General features: G+C 31.9%; 1 protein-coding gene and 1 non-coding gene across 3 annotated transcripts in view; both read right to left on the bottom strand.

Annotated features, from left to right (window-relative positions):
• The window catches only part of LOC129790603 (homeobox protein ceh-37), a 45,329-nt gene extending 26,963 nt beyond the window's left edge, over positions 1-18,366 (bottom strand). For both annotated transcript variants that reach the window (XM_055828184.1, XM_055828185.1), the window contains exon 1: positions 17,893-18,366. The gene's annotated coding sequence lies outside the window, so the exon portion shown is untranslated. The remainder of the gene's footprint in view (positions 1-17,892) is intronic.
• A 2,957-nt stretch (positions 18,367-21,323) lies between these two features.
• On the bottom strand, positions 21,324-21,396 carry Trnar-ucu (transfer RNA arginine (anticodon UCU)). The gene has a single exon. It is a non-coding gene; the product is annotated as a tRNA-Arg (tRNA).
• Positions 21,397-21,776: the final 380 nt, after the last annotated feature.

Raw genomic sequence — 21,776 nt, 5'->3', positions numbered from 1 at the left:
AGTTTGAGGTTAGAATTTTTGGTCTACCAACTTTCAAAGAGAACAAGAGCGTAAGAGAGAAAACTATTCTAAGGATTACTTTTTTGGTTAGTTTTTAAATGGAAGGACGCTAAACATAGATCAATGAACTAGTACGAGGTTTATGAAGAGAGAATACTAAACCAAAGCTTTATTCAAATTCTAACGTTTGACATTTCTTTTCTCAAGTTTGTCGTTTTTTCCTGACATTTGAGTTTCTTTTTGACGTTTGATTTTCTTTTCTAACATTCGACGTTAATTTTCTTATATTTGATATTTCCTTCTTTGACTGAAGTTTATTTCTCTACCGATAGATAATTCTTTACTAACCTTTGACGTTTTAATATTTTAACGTTTCTATTTTAATGATTGACGTTTTTTTTCGATCATTTAAAATTTGATAATTCCTTTTAGACTTTTTTAATAATTTTTTTAAACTGAAAAGAATATCTTTCGAATTTTAAAGAAAAACCTAAACCGTCTGAACTTTTAAGGTATTTGAACACCCAAAAACTCTTCCTGACTACGGCCCTGAAAGAAATTTGTTTTAATTTAAAGATTGTGGGTTCTAATCACACCAGTATTATGCTAAAGTCTTTTTTTTCTTCAAATAATATAAATAAGAAGGTTTTTATCCTATAAGTAAGACGACATAAAAAGCGCAGACGATTTAGGCCTATCTAAAGATATTGAATTATTTTATTATAGTAGGTACTGAAAAGAGAAGTCAATCATAACGCGTCCAGTTATTAGAGTTGGTATACCACAACGTGGAGGGGTCAGTTTATGCGTTGTCATTTCTTTTGTGAGTGGTATTAAAAGTTGCACGGTTGAGTTTTTTTTAAGTTTAGTGAAATTCAAAATGCCAAAAGCGGAGAACAATAAAATACAGAATAATTTTTATTAATTCATTTATTAGATTCTCATGCGTCCACCGCCGTCTTAGCGTTGGCTACCAACCTCCAGGACAAAACGGTGGAAAAGTCCTTTCACTGGTTGTATATTTGGTGCAGCTTTTTATGGCTGTTACAATTTTCATACAATTTAAAAGTAACTTTCATAAATTCCTGTGACAATAGGATTTACAATATTTGCAAAAATTACATCCAATTGATTGTCACATTTTGTTGTTGATCCTTTGGGATCCAACTGATTGCTTAAATTATATTCTTTCATTAGTTTTACAAAATTCTTGTCTTCCTTTCCTTCATAAGCATTAAAATTAAAATCACCCATTATTATCACCTCAGACTGATTTGCAACTTGAGAGTACAAATTCTCAAATGAATTCTTAAACTTTGCAAATGGAGTTTGTGGTGATTTATATCCAGTAATTATTGACAAATTATTATTGATTTCAATTAGGAATAGGGTGACACTGAAAACTTTTTCTCTATTTGAGTAAAGTTGTTCAGATTTGATTTTAATTTCAATTTTACAATCATTCTTTACATAACAGAGTAGTCCTCCAATTTTTTGAATCTCATTATCACATCTATAGATAATTTTATAATTTTCCAAAATTGGTACATCAATATCTTTTATAGTTTTTGTTTCTGAGAGTACAATTATATCAAAGTTTTTGTACCAAATATCACATTGTACATCATTAAAATGTTTGTTTAGAGATACAATATTTTGATAACAAATTTTAAATTTATCTTATTTTCACATAGAATCTTTTGCATAGGAATTATGAGTAATTTTTCATTTTTCAATCTTTTCATTTCTCTCTGTATTGGGTGATCTTCACCTTGGGCCTTTGGTACTTTAAATTTGCCAATTATAAACAAACCTAATAGTGATACAACTCTGCTAAATGCAACATAAATTAGATTAATATTTAGCAGCTCTCCTTTTGTAAAGTCAATACAAATTGAATTATATGTCTGCCCTTGACTTTTATGTATAGTTACGGCCTCACCTGGTATTAGTGGCAATTGTTTTCTAGCAATCATAACAGTTTTTGATTTTTCTGAAAAATCAAATGTTATTACTTGTCTTTCAATTGGAACAAGATTGTTTGGAAGACTATTTTTTGTGAGGTAGCTCTGAAAGCGAGCTTGACATTTCAATTTTCTTCCTACTCTATCTTCTGGAAATTCTAGCCAAACAGTGTGAACTGAATTATCGGTTGGATTGAAAGTTATATGTCGAAGAGTACCAGTTGCACCATTAACTAGTCCATCTTCAACATCTATATTATTAATAACCATATACTTTATACCGATTTTCAATTTCAATTCATACATACATCCACCAGTTTTTTCTGGGTCTTGAATTGCAACTTTGGCTAGTATATCTTCTTTAGCCTTTTTATCTGTGGTATTTGATTCTAATACTTTATCTTTAGCTACTGATAAGTGAGGGTCACCAGGGAAATTTTCAATTTTATTATTATTGTAGCTTCGGACATGTTTTCGATAATAAAATAGCCTTATAGCTTCTAAGGGTACTTTATCATCATTTTCAACTTGTCTTGATTGAATTAGTTTTATGTCGTCTTCTGTCATTGTACCGTTAGCCAAATTATTTAGTGCTACAGTAAATGACAAATCATCTTTTTGACGCATAATTTCAGTCAATTCATAATACTTAAATTCTTCCCATAGTACATTTCGTTCTTCATAATCAACAAATTCAGCATCGGTATGCAATAGATTTTTCTCAAAAACGTATTTATCCTTTACAGGTTTCAATTGTTTCAAATCTCCTACAAATATGACAGATTTTCCGCCATAACTTTCATTTACGCCACATATTTGTCTCATTCTATTATCCATTTTAGAATTTATATTTGAACCTACCATAGATATCTCATCTACAATTAGTACTTTTACATCTTTCAATTTTGATCGAATTGTATTGGCTGCATCAGGCGACAAAGAGTCTGTGCATTTTGTATTATTAATTGCAAAGGCAGTATGTATTGTCATACCATTGATCAAAAATGCTGCTTTTCCTGAAGGGGCAGTTAGAAGTACTTTTATAGATTCAGGGTTACTACCTGGCAAATTATCATAGTACTGTGTTATGAGTTGATATAGGCAATTGATCACTTTGGATTTTCCAACACCAGCTGAACCGGAGAGGAAAATCCTTAGTGGTAAATTGCCAGTTCTTATACATTGGTAAATATACATTACTATTTCACGTTGTTTAACATTTAGTTGTTGCAAATTTTTACAAATATCTTCTTTTTGAATTCTTTCTGGGCAAACATATTGATATCCCTTTTTATTGCTAGTGGTACCACCTTTTTCATCGGGAAACATATCAATTTCTTGATCAGAATCCACAGGATTATCTCTTTCTGGGACATGATCATCATCATTTTCATTTTCTCTATCTCTTATAATTTGTGTCAATACACCATCATCGTTAAAGTAACAAAATTTCTTTCTTACAGCATTTATGGTTTGTCTATTGCTCATATACTTAATTCTACAGTCACAATCTTCAATTTCTTCTTTTTCATTTCGCCATGGTAAAAATAGCAAAACTTGTTCTCGATAATAATTATTGGGATCTTGAAATTCTTTATATCCCTTGTACATTACAATTTTTGATTTTTTTCTCATACCATATTCTGTAACATCATCATCGTTTTCTTCTTCATCGTGTTTTCTTTTTCATATAATAATCTGCTGCGTATTCAATGAGTGTTACATTTTCCAACTCATTATCTCGCTTACTATATTTATCAAAAATACTTTCAGCAAATATATTTTTGGAATTTTTATCCAATTTTTTTAGTTGTGCATTCGGTTTCAAAATTCTGACCCGTTCATTAATTGGTCTAGTATTAATTACAACATTTGATCTACTACATCTTGACATAGGCATACATAGACATGACATAGCAGCTTCTTGTGCTGACATAAATTTACAATTACATATACCATTACACATTTTGCACATTTTTTCTCTCAATGTTACATTTCCTTGCTTTTTAGTATCATCATTAATTTCTTTCAACATTTTTGATACTCCTGCTTCAGCTTTTGATACATAATCAGCAACATATTTAGCTAGAGCAAAAATTTCTACAACAAATTGTATATCCATATTTGATTCTATACACATTATTAGGGTTTCATTGTAGGCATTTATATTTACTTCTTTACTTGAACGTTTAAGAAACATGCGTGAACGTTTAATATTAGATCTCAAAGCCATTATATATTCTTCTCTAGTCATTTTAAGTTTTTTCAAAATATCTGGGAAACTCATTTCTTCATGTTTATGTGAAAAATATGCTGTTAGATTTGCAATTTTTTGATAATTTTCTTTCATCTTTTCAGTTTTTTCTTCTTTTGGTATTGGCAAAAGTATTTCAGTTTTATCAAGGGGTGGAATTGGATAATTAAATCTACATTTATCTTTCTTCTTTTTATAGCACGTACTACAATGTATGTGCATTTGTCTTCTAATATATGGCAAAATTTCGGGGTCTTTATATTCGCAAGTAATTATTTGATCAATTATTTTAATTGCTTCTTCAAAAGATTCAGGATTACTTTCATCAATTTGTGGGAAATCATTTAGCCACAACAAAATATGTTGATGGGCACTTCCTCGCATTTGGAATTCTGTTCTTACAAAGTAATCAACTACATAATGTTTACCAAAGGGACCTATTCTATTCTTTTCTCTTGCTGGATTAATTTGCAGCATTTTTATAATATTTTTACATTTTTCATCAAAATATCGTGCGCAAGTTACTGGGATCATCACGAACTAGACGTGTTTTCATGTCTTCACTCAAGAACATACTTTCTTCAAGAGATAGATCCATTCCTTGGAGTCTAGCAAGTTCTTGAATGAGTTCTGGACAACGCGTTTCTGATATGGTTAGTGTCAAAAACAATGTAGGTTTCCCTAGTTGTTTTATCATTTGGAGAAGGAGATTCTTTTTCCATGCCCAATAAGCAGGTGTAAGATTAATTGTTTTTAGGAAATTATAACCATCATCATGTTCTCTAAGTTTATCCAAATATCCATCAGTAAGTGCATCATTTGCTGTCATATTTTCGACATTCTTACTTTTTCTCAAACAAACATTTACTGCACTAAAAATGGATCTTTGCATTTTTTCATTAGCTGAATAAAGAACTTTAGTTGGATCTGCGCATCTTCTATCTCTATTTCTACATTCAGCTTTAATGCGGTTTGAATATGAAATACTTTGATTTTCTATCTTATGACCTCCATAAATTTTTATAAATGACAATTCTTCCAAATTTTTTTCTGTACGTGAATAAACAGGACGTTTGTTCATGCCAGGGGCCATCATTTGAATTTGAGCTTGTTTTATTTCAATATCGGTCAAATTAAGAATCATTATATCTTCATTTATAAGATCAAATTCATCCGGTACTTCTTCAGGATTTTCTTGTTTTACTGGAATATTATTTTTCGTTACTTTACTTGTAATAATATCTTGAGATTTAGTTTCTGTTTCTTTTTGCAAATCAATAGGAAACATCGTTATAGTTTTTGAATTAAGCATGTTATACAAGTGTTTTCGCATTTCTTTAACATTATACGATATATTGCTTGGATTTAGATTATGAAGAAGGGTTACGGAATTAGCGATTGCATGTACACCGCATGATAAAGTATCATTTTGTTGAAAAGTCTTTTCAAACTTAAGTTCAATTTGATCATTTTCAATTGATTCTGGATATATAGTTTTCAAAAACGCTATGCAATCTTGATCAAGTCTTTGCAAAAATAGGGAATCATATACATATATTATGCCATTTTCGTGTAGGGTCGTAACATAGTGACCAATTTCATTTTCGTATTTTGGTTTCAAAAATAGTATTTGAACATTTCTAAAATCTTTAGGGAATTTTTGTATATACTCTTGTTGTTGTTTAAGAGATTCAGCATCTATAAACAAAATATCTTGCATTACATTATTTTTAAATTGATCATTTGCTTGATTCCAAAAATCATATATATGTTTATCTGTAAGATAACAATTTTCTAGTATTTTTTCTCTATCATCTTCAGTAGTTTTTAGGTTGTGTTTTAATTTGTGAATTATGCATTAAAATATCTTTCATAAGTACATCATTTTGTTTTTCTAAATTAACAGGGAACATTGCGATTTTTTGAGAACAGAGCATATTGTACAAATGTTTTCTCATTTCTTTTACATTGTATGATATATGGCTTGGATTAAGATCATAGAGAAGGGTTACAGAATTAGCTATTGCATGTACTCCACATGATAAGCTATCGTTTTGTTGAAATGTTTTCTCAAATTTAATTTGCAATTTGCCATCTATAAGTGATTCTGGGTATATATCATTTAGAAAATTGATACAATCTTGATCGAGTTTTTGTAAATATAGAGAGTCGTATACGTGTATAGTGCCATTTTCATGTAAAGTTGTTACATAATGTCCAATGCCATTTGGATTCTTTGGCTTCAAAAACAGTATTTGTACGTTTTTACAATCTTTTGAAAATTTCTTTACATAAGTTCTTTGTTGCCGTTGCAATTCTCCTGCATTTATATAAAGGAGATCTTGCATTACATTTGTAGGGAATTGTTTATTAGCTAATTGCCAAAATTTTAATATATTTGTATCTTTAAGAATAGTTTCTTCCAAAATATTTTTCAAGTCATTTTCATTTTGTTCTACAGTTGGATTATTATTATTATTTAATAATTCATTTGTAAGATGTGTTAAATCAGTTGTATTTTTAATAACATTATCATTTTCAATTTTTTGGGTTTCCATATCATAAATATTAATAATTTTTTGTGTTATTTTATCATATACATCATGTAGTTTTTGTGTCTCAAGATCATATACATTAAATATTTTTTGTGTTTCGGCGTCATATATATTAAATATTTTTTGTGTTTCGGCTTCATATATATCAACTTCATTATCTTTGGGGTCTACAATAAAATTAATTTCATCAACATTTTCATTAAGATTTACATATTTTTCATCTAGTGTAATATTTTTTTCTTTGTACAAAGGTGTTGTTACCAAATATTTCATAGCTCTTATAATATATGGGGGTCTAACAGTTTGAAACATGTAGTGATTTTTATATTTTAAATGCCTTAGTAGTTTTACCTGAACGGTTTGCATATTATCAAACGTTCGAGGTAGAACTTGCAGCATTTCATTGACTTCTACAGGAATATGAACAGTGCTCCCTTTCAAACTTTTCTGTGCATTCAAAAGATAATGTTTCAATTCGCGAATTGTCATAAAAGGGATAATTGGTGAACACATTCTCTCTTCAAGTTCATTCAATTCTAATAGACATTCTGGAATTTCAGGAAACTTAAGTCCATTTTTGGTTGCCAATGTGGGCAGTTTGTTTCTGTTAAGAGAATTATAACATGTTGTACAGCAATAATCAGATATTTTACTTATTTCATCCAAATAATTCTTATCGTGATATTTACATTTTTCAATCTTCAAAAGTTGAACTGAATGTTTAAAAAATAGTCCTTCACAAGATGCGCAAACATAATTTGGAACTTTTTTTCGTGTTACATTGAAAAATTCTAATATAGTTTTGCTTTTGTCTTTAATTTGAATGATTTTATGTTTCATATATTTACTTAGCTTTTTCTTTAGAGGCTTCTTAATAATTTTTTCAAGAGATTTTGTTTTATTCTTTCTAAATTGCATAATCAATTTTTCATATGTTTCTTTGCTTTTAGGCGGATTATCAGTTACATTATTTTTATCCTTTATTTCTCGAATTTTCTTGTATTTTTCTTTCAATCTTTTTGTGTTTATATTTCTTCTGTAAAATGTTATCAAACGTTTATCCTTAATTGATTTAAAATCTTCAAATATATTTGTTTTCTTGTTCATAGATTTTTTATATCTTAATATTTTTATAATACTCTTCATTTTAGCTCGCTTACGTTCTAGTTTAAGTCTTATTTTTCTTGCTAGATTTTCTTTTGCCCTTTTCTTTGGGTCAATTCTTTCTTTTTTGTGTCTATTTCTACGTTTTTCATTTTCAATATCTCTTTTATTTTTATCTGATCTTTCAATTTTGTGTCTTTCTTTTCTTTTGTTATTATTTTTTAATTTTTTTGTTGGATTTAATTCTTCTATTTTACGTCTTTTAGTTCGTTTATAGTTATCTTCTTCTTTCTTAACTGGGTCTTTTCGTTCATTTTTGCGTCTCACTTTTCTGTTGTTATTATTTTTTAGTTTTTTCATTGGATCTAATTCTTCTATTTTACGTCTTTTAGTTCTTTTATAGTTATCTTCTTCTTTCTTAACTGGGTCTTTTCGTTCATTTTTGCGTCTCACTTTTCTGTTGTTATTATTTTTTAGTTTTTTCATTAGATCTAATTCTTCTATTTTTCGTCTTTTAGTTCGTTTTTCATTTTCTTCTTCTTTTTTAATTGGGTCCCTTCGTTTAATTTTGTGTCTTTCCTTTCTCTTCATATTATTTTTATCTTTTTTATTTAGATCTAACTCTTCTATTTTACGTCTTTCAGTTCGTTTTTTGTTGTCTTGTTCTTTTTTATTCGGATCCATTCGTTCAATTTTTCGCTCTATCTTTCTTCTTACATTGTCTTTTTCTTTTTTAATTGGGTCTGTTCGTTCAATTTCATGTACTTTTTTAATATAAACTTTATGTTGCTCTCTTTTCCTTTTCAAAATATATTTACTCATTGAATGTTCTGTTTGACTTACAACTTTTGTTGAGCTTAGTGTGTTAGAAGTATCGTTTATTGAATTAATTATGTTTGTATTTGACATTGTGGTGTCAAATTGTTCACTCTTTTCACTTTCCTTTTCAATATCATTTTCTGATATTTCAAAAGGAGTGATTGTGAACCATTTTTCACCACTATAATTTTCATTACCATGAAAGAAATTGTATTTCAAAATTTTATATATATGATCAATATTCATATATCCACAAAGGACAGCTCTACCTTTTTCATATACAATTTGACCAAATTCACCTCTTGAATGACTGTCGTATATATAAAAAAAATTGTCTTGTTTAAATATTGCTACACTTAAATTAGAACATGTAATTACACCATATGTGAAATGCTTAAAAAAGTATTTGAGTGAATATTCAAAAGATTTATATTCAAATTTTCCATAAAATTCTCCCTGCAATTCTTCGTAACATGATGTTATACAATTTAGGGTAATTTTCTTTCCAAACAGAAAAATGTTTTTGTCGTCTTTGTCTATAATATCCTCAGCATTCAGTAAACCTTCTTTCGTTTTATAAATATTTGTATTATAAAGTTTGTCTCCTTCGATTAGTATATCATTTATAAGTTTTTCATTCCAATTTTTTATTTCATACAAATGTGACGCAATTATTGCTGTTATGGCATTTGCCGTACATTGTTTATTGTTCGAAATAGGACCAAAAAGTGCTAAATTATCTTGGTAGAAAGATCCTCTCATTAATATTTTTGGTTTTACAATACCTAATTTGTCAAAGTATTTTTTATTTTGAAATACATGTACTTTTTTCTTTTTAAATCCACCTCCATACAATTTTAGAGGTTTTATAATACGTGGTTGTTTTAATTTTTTTAAATATATTTTTGTATATTTGTTTTTATTTTGTAAATGTGCTTTTGTATGTGTGTATTTAGATTTGTTTGAATGTTTTATTGTTTGTGTATGTTTGATTTTTTGATTTTTTTGATTTATGATCCCACAAGGGGAACTTCCCGACCACGAGACGATCGGGAAGTCTTCAGTTTTTAGGGCGCAACACAAATAATATGCTGCTCCTAAAATCCTGGCACCACAACGATCATTTTCGCCCTGAAAATTACAGAAAAAATTGGCATTTTTGGGACAAATAAATGAAAAAAAATGTCGCAAATGATCAAATTTTATTTAATCACGGTTTCTGACAAAAAGTGGGCAATTTTCACAATTTAATTCACAGAATAGGTAGAAATTCCAAAAAATATAAAACTAACACACAATTAAATGACATGTTTTTATTATATTTTTAATCATTTTTGTGCATCAATAGACTTTTTCCTAATTAGAATAGAATATTTAATTGTTACGGCCGTCTTTCATAGGGCAATAAACCTAAAGACCTTAGCGTGAAATAAAAAAAAGACCATTTTTAATTTCAGAAAGATAATAGATGCAGCACGTCGATATTAAGTTATTAAACGATATAATGTAATTCAAAAATATCATAAACATTTTTCCCAATTGTCTTAAAAAAATTTCCAATTGTTCTAAAAGAAATTAGAAAAAAAAATCTATATAATAAATTAAAGAACATCGCGTCCGTATATCTCCGCATTTCTACACTGGTGAACCGATCGCGATTAAATTTGGTACAGAGGCTACTGATATCAGGTGATTATTTAACGAGTGAATTAAGCGCAATAAATCCCTGCGATGCAGGGTGCGGTATATTGGAGCGAAGCGACAATTTACCTCGTATTAAAAAAAAAGTTTTCACAAAAATTCGGTTGTTTTCCAACCTTCAAATTAACCAAGATGGAATGGATTGAGTCCTTTATTATCCATGTTTATTAACATTTTCACTGAGAACTTTTAAATTAAAGAAGAAGAAAAGGATTAAATTAAAGAAGAAGAAAAGGATAAAATTTTGTTTCAGAAAAGGGGCTGTGTGGATGTCGACGTGACATCCTGACCTGCTAAAAATTAAAAAGAAGAAGAAGTTTTAGAAAAGTGCTTTTTCATTTTTTTTTCTAAGAACATTTACATAAAACACTATGAAGAAAAGCCGGGAAATTGTTAAAAAGAGATAAACTAACTAATATTGGCTGAATTTTATGGAATTTCATGGAAGTTACTTTGTGAATTTTGTCCACTTTGTGCAACACAAAATATTTAGTACTTTTCTTTATTCTTTTGCCCAAATATCATAAAAAATAATCAAAAAAATTATTTCTTTATATGATTTCCTATTAAAATATCACTGAATTAGTGTAAAATCTTTTAATAAAATCACTTTATTTGAAAGAAAATTTGATTTACAATCATGTCTAAGAATTCGCGATACATTTTCATTTTAGAAAAACTTACCTTTTTTCTTTGACGAAAATGGCTTTTAGCTGGCAGTCCTCCTTGTCCTGATTTCTCTTTCCTGCATCCCTCCATTATAATGCACTGAGTTTTACTTCTTTTCTCACTTATTCACTGCTTTTTCACGCTTTTTCGCAATTTTTCAGCTGACTATTTTTCAATGTTTTTTGCTTTGACAATGAAAAAAAATCGTTGCTACTGCGATTCACTTAAAAAAATACTATAAAAGTATGCGATGTAAAAAATTACAAAATTACAAACTACGCTTATGAAGACTAATTATTCTACGTTAGAAAAAGTTTTTTTTAATGTTTCATAATGTTATTAATCAAATGTATTAAAAAGCATGAAGAAATGATTTTCGGTAAAATTCATCAATTTGAGGCATAAAAATGGTCATATCTCTGGTTCTATAAGACCTACAGAAATTTCTTGACTAGTTATGGAAAGGTATTGAAATAAGCTATAATTTGGCATATATCTCAATGATTTTCAATGTCACCTCTAGAACACAAAATGGCGGATTTTTGTTTCACAAAAAGAGTTTTTCGCCTTTTTCGTCCTGAAGGAATGGTTCTAGAGGTTTCTGATGTTCTAAAAAGTTGTAGATAATTGCAAAACCTTTAATTTGATACCAAATTGAGCAAAATCAGACAAGCGGTTCAAGAGATATGGCTCTTAGAACTTTTCAAATGCAAGAATTTTTTAAATGGCCATATCTTCTAAACGGCGACATAGATTTTCTTCATTTTCGGACTGGTGAAAGATATTGAGTCAGGCTACAACATATCAAAATTTAAAGGAAATCGATGATGGGGATTCGGAGATATTGCCTCTTAAAGTTAGGCAATTTTTGTTTTTGATTTTAGCGCCTCTTGCGGATGTTTTTGGAACTTGGAATGTTCTAGACAGTTGTAGGGCTTCTCAATACCTTTCATTTGATACCAAGATGGTTAAAATCCGTCAAGCCGTTCTTGAGATATATCGAAAAAACACTTTTTGCTTTAGGTCGCCATATTTGCTAAACCGCTTAACCGATTTTCAAGTATGAGTTATCGATGAAAACGTCTCACTGAGCACTACAAAATACTAAAATTTCAGATCTCTAGCTGTAATGGAAGTGGTTGACGGTAGTTCAAAATGGCGGACGGCGGCCATCATGGATTTTGAAAATGCGAAAAAATAAAAATTTACACCCACATTTCTATAGAAAACTTCAAACCGGAAGTTTCTATCTCTCACCGTTCAGAAGATATAAGGCTAAGTTTAGAGTCCCGGACGGCAGGCCGGCAGGACGGCAGGACGGCAGGCCGGCCGGATCAAAAATTTTCCACCACCATTTTCGTAATGTGGGATGTCTAAAACGTGCTCATACCAAGTTTGAGCCCGATCTGAGGTGGTCGGTTTTTCCGACGATTACAATACTTGGTATGCCACGATTGTGGTATACCAACTAATTGAGAAATGAATTAAAATAATAGAAATTTGATTAGAAAATTTGATAGAGCATTACAATGCATTCCAAAACAACAAAAGGACACCAAATGTGCAAAATTTCACGGGAAAGGAGAGAATGGAGTTAATATAAAAGTGTTTTGAAGTAGCACCCACTCATATATATTTTTTCCCTCTCTTTATTGTATACTGGGGATCATTTGTGAATGGTGCAAAAGTGGACAAAACAAATGGGCGAAGTGAATTAATATAGCAATCCTCTTGAGAGCTATGGTGGTACCCACAAAAAGGACGCAGAAAAGTACGCGAAGAGCGTTGGAGTACTTTTTTTTTACGATTATCTCTTTCATTATCGTCCAAGTTTTGTGATTTATATCTTCAATTCCATTTTGAGGAATAAAAAATAAACTCGCGCGCACGGATGTTGCGGGTGGTGGTGTGCAGAACAATGGTAAATTGAAATTTATAGCATGGTAGGACGCAGGTGTTGATGTGCAAATGAACATCCTGAAATTGATAATTAATTATCAAAAGCAATTATATGATTGTGGCAATTATTCTCTTCGGCCCCGCCTCCCTGTCCTCGTATTCAGGGGGGGAATGGGTGGATGGCAGGAAGAGTTTTGCATGCTCATGCTGAGTTTTGTCTCTCATAAATAGAACATATCTAAATTGTATATAGAGAGATGTATTTTCCAAAAAGGAAGTTTAAAAGTGGGTTGTGTGTGTACCACCACCACCCTCCTCCTGCCCCATTTCCCGGAAACTTCCCGGGAGTAAAGTGAAAACGTACTTTGGGAATTTAGCACAGAGATATAATACACACAGCAGCGTGTTAGTGTGTGTTATAAATCGTGCAAAATTAATGGTATCAAATGCATTTTAGCAAATGAACATTTTACCCAGAGAGAGAGAGTGTGTGCCTCTCACTCTCGGTACACCCCAAAAACAGCACACGTATTTTAAATGTAATGTGCAAAAGGAGAAGAAGGGTAATTTATTCCGAGAGACACGAAAGGCGGGTTGATGCTTAATTACACGAAATTTATTAGCCACTTTTGGTACCAACACCAAGAAATTTACATATAATTTTGCACATTTGCGAAATATCCCTCACTCTGTGATTTTACACAAATTTGTACATTACGAGATGTATGATGTTGCTGCTGCTGCTGGAAATTTGTATAATAAATATTTTGGGAAAATATTTGGGAAAAACTTTTACACACAAACGACATTTTTGAATGAAGTTTTTCCTTAAATAAATTTTAATTTCTACACATTAACAAATAAAAGAATTCCTCTTATATTTTCTTAATATTAGTACATAATTAACCCTTAGAGGATTTTGCTGACCAAAGTGGCTAATTCGACTTTTTTTTCAATCGCCACAGAAATAAAACATATTTAACATTTCGTTATAAATTCTACATCTGTGTATAGAGAAGTTTTATTACTTCAATATCGTCGAAAAAAAACTTGGATAAAATCTTGGATAAAATATTTTCTTTTGAGAGAAAATAAAGGTTAAACTTTTAGGTTAGGAGGCTTGATCCTCTAATTGTTAAATTAAAATATTGACAAACATTATTGTCATTTTTTTAAGGAATTTTGCTCTAAAATATTTTGATAGGCTATGATTCTGAATTATGGCTCCTCAAAAGACAGCTCAAGATCACAAGGAGAAATTTTATATTTTTTTTTTCTGAAAAAATTCCAAAAAAATATTTCATTCAAAACTTTTTGGAATAGACACAAGAATTGAAGGAATTTCGAATAAAATTTAATTATTCTGTTTTAATAAGTACTGTGCATAAGAACCTTTAAAATTTCGAAAACTCCATTTACCCTTTCATCAGGTGTTAGAGATATAACAAAAAATCGTAAGAAGATAGAGAAATCTCTTCTTAAATTTCACATGGGCAGCATCTCGCAAAATTAGCATCATTCCGCACAATTTGCTGATGGCATTTGCAATTCAGGCAAATTCTGCAAATATCGCTTGTATTCAATCTAAAGTAAATGCACACAGTGTTGTGTAAAGTAGAATATTAGTCTAATGACCATTAACAAGTATTAATTTGGCATGAGGAGTGTGATCCACTTTGCTATGGGGCTTTGTGAGACCCCGCGCGCAGTGATGGCCTCAAGTGCCGCCTCTGCGACAATGTTACACGCAGCTAATAGTGGCACATATAGGAGGGAATTTATTAAATATTATTTCTCTCATTTTATTGTTTTGCCTCGGAGCCAACGCAATTTTATATTTAAATTTGATTATCATCAATTGAGTGCTTTTTATTAAATTGTTCTTGCTTGTTTCATTTCATAGAATGTCGCTAGAGGTTTTTTTTCTTCTTCCTCATTCACAACGCGAATAGTCTCGTGGTGAATTAAAAGAAAATCTTTTGATGAATAAGGAAGATGATAAGGAAGACAAACTATATTTATTTATTTTCCTTCTCAAATGATTTTCTCTTGATCCTTAAATAAATATTTTGCTCAAGAATGGTGCTCTGAATGTAAAAGGGGATGGAGAACATGATGATGAGGGAGGATTTCTGGGAAATAGGGGATTTATAATCCTCAAACATATAAATGACATGTGCAATCTAAGCTGAATGTTTTTGGGTAGTTCATTGTGTAATTTCAACTCAATTACACCCCGAGAATGAAAAGGGGGTTGCCGATGGCCTGTAAATGAGGGTGACGTTCCGTTTTGTCAACTCTTGACACGATCACAGAGGACTCTTCTTTTATTCCCTACCATTGTCCTTTAAATCTATTTTGCAAGTAATTAAGTGGCTCAGCCATTCAATTAGCTGATTTCTCTCCTCCCGCAACATGATGGGATTCGGTTGAATTTTCCGATTCATTTGACTCCTGTACTTATCCTGTGTGAGGAATGTAAAGGCAATGAAAGAATTGAGAAAATAACAAAATTAGCTTAAGACTTTGAGCTTTCCTTTTTCTTGAAAGAAACAAAATCCATCATCAGAGAGATTCTTCATGCCAATTGAATTTATCTATATGGAATGTAATGGTTTGCCTTTTGTGTAAATGTTCCATCACTAAAGGCATGAATTGAAAAGTATCTCAACTAGCAATTGACTTGAAGTACACTGGACGATTTACTATGTCATCTCATACATGGTGATGCCATCTTCATCAAAGATGAGCGCGTGGACGGAAGAAAGCTCGTGGGCAATTTTCCTTCATATATACAGCCTTCATCGGCTGTGAGGTTTTCTTGTAGGGCTCCCCGTTCAACTAACATGTGTGTACATTATGTAGCAGACTAACCACACGCGCACAGAGAGAATATATAATTTAAATGAGCCGGACGCAGAAAAGATTGTCAGGATGAGCAAAATGATCATAAATCGTCCAATCGAATTGCAGAGACGACCTTGCAATGCAATCCCCGCGCGCACCCAGCAATGCACTTTGCAGTGTAGCTGGCACGGAACTGGCTCACCCCGCCATGTCTGACCAGAACTCGGTTAACCTATATCAAATGGCCAATTATTTAATTTTGGCTCCTCAATTGATATTTAAATCATGGTGCGACACCAGCTGGATGCCCCATCATTTCCATCTCGCCCAGCACTTTCATTGCACATCTCATTGCGGCCACATTATTCGTATTACATTGCAAGTATCAAGTGCACATTCGTGGGCGGACAATTCCCCCCATACGTGTGTGTTGCCTCTTTGCATTCAATTCGTACTTCAACTATTTATGTATATTTTACCACTTATTTGCGACAATATTTATTAAGTGCGGAATATGTATTAATTAAGTTGAATTCTGTCTTTTATTCTGCACAGAATTACTTTTAATTCTTGAGGGAAGGGAAGGTTTTGTCTTACCCGGCGCCTCCATATTTTTTAAATTTAAAATTAACTAAGCCAGAAATGAGAATGAAAAGTACTTCATACCCCCCGAAGTTTAACTATTAATTAATCAATGTATCAACTCATATGCTCAGGATTTTCTTTTTAATTTTCGCAAAGTCTGATTTCAGAATAATCAAGAAAAGCCAAATTTTAGGCAATTTTCTTTCTTTAATCGAATATTATGGACTGTTTTGTCAGAAATAAAAAAAATAATGAGAATATGGCAACAAAGAAACTTTAAATGTTCTTTTAAAGGTTAAAAACCATTCATTTTAGCTTCTAAATCTGCTTATAATGTTGAAATCTTTTTTTTACGTTGTCATAGATCGTATTTTTCTTGTATTTTCTCTATTCTTTTTACACATTCTGAGAGCTGAAAAATTACAAAATAAAATTTAATTGAAGAAATTTTAATAAATAAGTTTTACTACCGAAAATTACCAACAATACTTCCGGAGGAAAAACTATCCAATAATGCTGAAAGGTTATGAAATTACTGGTTAAACCATATTCTATTTTGAAGATTTCTCCTTTTGCATCATTAACTGAGAATCTAGAATACCTATAGAGTCTAATATGTCACACCCGACCAGAAAATTAATAAAAAATAATATTTTTAGCTTAGAGAACTAATCAATAAAATTAATGGGTTAAGATGGTGACGCCTGGTGATTTAGCGCTTTAATTTTGACTCAAATCAATTATTAATTTAATAATGCTGCAAATTTAATCTTAAGCTAGCATGAGATTAATTATTTTTAGAAAATTAACAATTATTTGTTTCCAAAAAAATCAATTTATTGTTCAATTTTTAATAATTAAAAAAAAAGTTTTGAAAAAATGTATTTATAAATTTTACACTGATTACCCTTTTGGGGGCTTTTGCTAAATTGATGGAGGTAAAATCGTTTTTCGCTTAAGCCCTAAAATTACGTGGTAGTGAATTATAGAGGAAAATTGAGTGAATTATTGGTGTAGGAAAATGGGATAAATTCATATTCGGAGGAAATTGGGCAGTTGTGATATTTTCACAAATATGAAAATCACATAAATTCCACCCCTTGCCCTCCTTCCCTCAATACCACCCTTTTGGCCACCCACACAACACAGTTTTCCATTTTATTTTGCACTCCACCCCGTATGTAATTGAGTATATGTGGGTGGGAGGAGGAGAGGTAAAATGAGGAAATGAAAAACCCAAAAATGATCAATTAAAATGCATTTGAATAATTAAGTAATTAAGTGCATTTGGTGCTGCGGTCATTTAACAAATTTTAATTGAAATGCTCTATCGACTGAAAATTCACATGTGTGTCTTCTCCCCTTCGCCCCTTCTAGTCCCTCCTGCAAAAAAAACTCCCACAATGGGGGATGGATAAATTGCAGCCATTTTTCCGTGGTTTTGACCCATGTTTTGATTTATATTTTATTTTTGTGAGAATGATTTTTCTTTTACCTTATTCCCGTCGGAGAAAATGATGATTTTCTTTTAGCGGGTTTTACGCCCCGCACCTTCTTTAGGGGGTTGATGTGGAGATTTTACGAATGAGAATTATTGGATTTTTTTAAAAAATCTTTGAAGTAATTTTAAAAGATTTTTTCTCTACTTCTTCGAGGATGTTGGATAGTGCTGATTTGTTAGAAAGTCTCACAGCTACCTTCACAAATATCACAGATTGGACCTTTTTTTTCAGTTTCTTTTCTCGAGATTCTCACGAGAACATCACTGAATTTATTTTTAAAGTTTTTTTCTGGAGTCTCTAAAAAATGTTTTTTAAATTTATTTTTGATGATCTTTTCTGCGCGACACATTCACCACATTTTGACGAATAAATTGGCCACACATAGGAGACACACGGAATGTCACAAAATCATACCGCACGATCACTCAGAGGGAATTTATTGTACTGAAAGCCATACCGACGAATGTGTTGATTTTATATTTGAACTTCGCTGTACGGGAGATTTTTGTGGTCCAGGCCAAGGCAGAAGCTGAGAGGAATTCCCTCTATCTCCCTCATTCCACTGCAGATTGCATTAAAAGCTCCGCCCACTTTAGCATCTTTCTCCTTCTCTCCAACTACTCAAGTTTGATTGACATTGTCTTGTATGTTCTTCTTTTTTGCTAGGGGGGAATCATTCAAAATGCCCGCGTTGATGTTCTCAGCTCTTCCAACGCAAACGTGCACCTATCTCTGAGCTTTAGCTAAAAGCACACAACTATATATAGCTGCGAGAGAGAGATAGGTAGTTGGGAAAGAGTGTGAAAGCACATTTTCTTAGCACCGCCCCATAGCAACATAATTTATTGGTATTTGTATATGGTGTTTTAATATGGAATTGCTTGGTTCAATTTTGAAATTTGATTTCATTACGGCAATTTAAGATGTCGCGCAATTGTGTTAAAACACTCTCTGGCTGTATGTACAAGAATATACCATGCAGAGGGGTGGGGATGTGAACGAACACACCGAAATATTCTCAATGGACAGAGCTTTTGCGTCATGAGCACGTATATAGTTAAATATATATATTTTTAAACATATCAAAAACAACTAAATTGAGAATATTTCTTCTTTCTCTCTCTTTGCTTAGATTTTCTTTTATTAGTTGATGATCGATAACCTATATATAGTTTTCCTCGATAGATTCCTTCATAAAGATTTTTCTTTAAATTCAATTTAAATCTCATTGGAAAATCTTGAGAAAATCTTTGCAAAAGAAATATGGAAAAAAATCCTTCCGCCAAGGACCTTAGAGGGAGGATTTTTCTTTCTCCCCGCGGGTGTGCAACCTCGAGACATGATGTAGCGCTGAAGTGAGCAGGAGGGGGTGGTGTGGTGAAGAAGAAAAAGAAACGGACATGAGCTTTTCTCTCCCTCAAGAGTGTGCTCAAATAAATTACTCCCCATTTAGGTCATTTATATCGTTGGCTGGCTCCATTTCCTCAATATTTCATTCCCCATTTTCTCCAATTGCTCAACACATACACATAACGCCCCATCGTTGTACATTTCGCATATAATCCCACACAAATCCACCAACTCCGGGCTAAATCCAATCATTCTCTCCTCCTTTTTGGATGCGGTGCGGTGTATACGTTGGGTTGGAAGTATGGGGGATTTTGCGCCAAGTAAATCTAGGAGAAACCTTATCATTTATATTAGATATCCATCTGCCAGCCCCGGTCTCTATCCACAGAGAGAGAAAGGGGTTGGAAGTCCGTGTTTCGCCTTGAAGCGCTTTCCCAAAAAGCAAGGGGTGAAGCACAAAATGTTTCAATTTTCTTTTATTATTTCTTTTATTTTAATAATGTTCAAAGAAGTGCTAAAGTGGGTAAAATTTGGTAATATTCAATGTTAAAATGTACAAGTAAATAGGTAACCAAGCTTTTTTCTAATACCTATGTACGTTTTTGGGGAATGTATAGTAAATCATAACGGTTCCAAAGATTTTCGAATTTTTAACCAAGATATTCATTAAAATATAATCGAAAAGTTTGGCTTTGATTTTAGGCCCCCTAGTGGGCACTTTCGGAACTTACGATGTTCCTTAAAGATGTAGAGTTTCTTGAGATCTATCATTTGAGTTCAATTTGAACGAAATCAATCGAGCCATTTACGAGTTATGGTTGATTTTCTATTAAAAAAAATCGTGGCGGCTATGTTGGCTAAACGGCTTGACCGATTTTCGATTATGAGTTGTTTTGTGAAAAGTATTTGTGTCTCCTACAATTTATCATATTTTCAGACTTCTAGCTATTATAGAAACTGAGATATATATCGAAAATAAAATTTTTGGGTTTCTCAAAATGGCGGATGGAAAGAAAGTTTCATGCATGTTTCATACATTTTTCGCGAAGTTTTAAAATTCAATTTTTTTTTATTCATCCTAACCTCCTACGCTATCTTTATTAAAAAAAACTAATTCAATTCAACTTGACAATAAAAGGGCTTAACATTTCTAAATGATTAGCCCCTTGAAGATTTTTGTAAAATAATTTTTATTTTTTAAATTAAAAAAAATGATTTTTCAAGTTCTAAACCCCCTGGATGATGAATACTTCTTCACCACTGCTTCGCATCGTTTGAGGGAGGAAAATGCCTTATGTGGGGGCTAGGGAATGGGGCTAGGGGGGTACAGAATATCTCGAGTGTCCGGACGGGAAGAAAAATAAAATGAGAAATAATGGCATGATGTGAAAGAGAAAGAGAAATTGAGCCAAAAGGATGGTAACTAAGTAAAACACTTTAGAAGCAAAGGCGTGGCTACGTTTGCATTCATCCAAAATTAAGGGATGATTTATTTGTTGTTGCTTCCACCCCAAAGAGTCGCGTACAACGGGAGGGTAACTTTTCTCTCTGATACACACTGTGTGCCTTTCCCTTGTGCGCACCACCCCCTTGATGCTTTATGCTACATCGTGCGTGGAAAGTTATGGCAACAATGTCAAGTTGGGGATGATTTTATGATACCACCAATTCCCCGAATTACCTGCATTTATCCATTTTATGCTCCTAAAACGGGGTAGAAAAATTCTTCTCGTTATTTTTATAACGTCAATTTTTTTTTCTTCATTCTCTTGTTGTCTGTGTACCAAAAGAAATCTTCCGGGGAATCTTCCTTAAGAAAATGAGACAAGTGATGCAATATTGCATAATTTTTTTTATCAAAATCCAAGCAATGAAGCATAAAACAATATAAAATTATTTGAGAAAAATATTGCATTTCACATAAGTTGTTGACCCCTTGGCTTAAGCAATTAAAATTAATTTTTCTCGCATAAATTTCCACATTATTTTGCATTAAATAGTAGAAATTACAATTTAATTAAATCGAACAAATCAATATGTGTGTGTAATGTTGTGTAAAAAAAGAAAAATTGCTCATCCCTTGCGGGGATCGAACCCGCGACCTTTGGATTAGAAGTCCAACGCGCTATCCTCTGCGCCAAAGGGACTACCTTCCATCTTGATTCAATGTCCAATACAAGCTGGCGGTCTGCGCAGCTGCGTTTACAATATTGCATCACCTTGTCTTTTGCGCCTAATACCCCACAACTTATACTTTTGGCGCGGAAATTATTCGCGCGCTTCAAACATTCTTCATCGTACCACCAAGTTTTTTTTTTAATAAAAAAAAAGTTTCTCTTGGGCTTTGGGGGCAATCAGGAAGATTTTGTTGGTACATTACAGATAAATTGCTGAAGATGAGATTTATTTGATGGGAGTTTCTGCAACGATAAGAGTTTAGGAAGTTTTCTGGGAAAGAAGATTTTTCGCAAGAGTGAATTTTTCTTCATAAAGATGCCAAGGGGATTATTGTATTTATTTTTCATAA

Source organism: Lutzomyia longipalpis, chromosome 2, assembly GCF_024334085.1.
Source record: "Lutzomyia longipalpis isolate SR_M1_2022 chromosome 2, ASM2433408v1".
NCBI classification, from domain to species: Eukaryota; Metazoa; Arthropoda; class Insecta; order Diptera; family Psychodidae; genus Lutzomyia; species Lutzomyia longipalpis.
The sequence above is the reverse complement of the archived record's forward strand: the minus strand, read 5'-3'. Positions and strand labels throughout refer to the sequence as shown.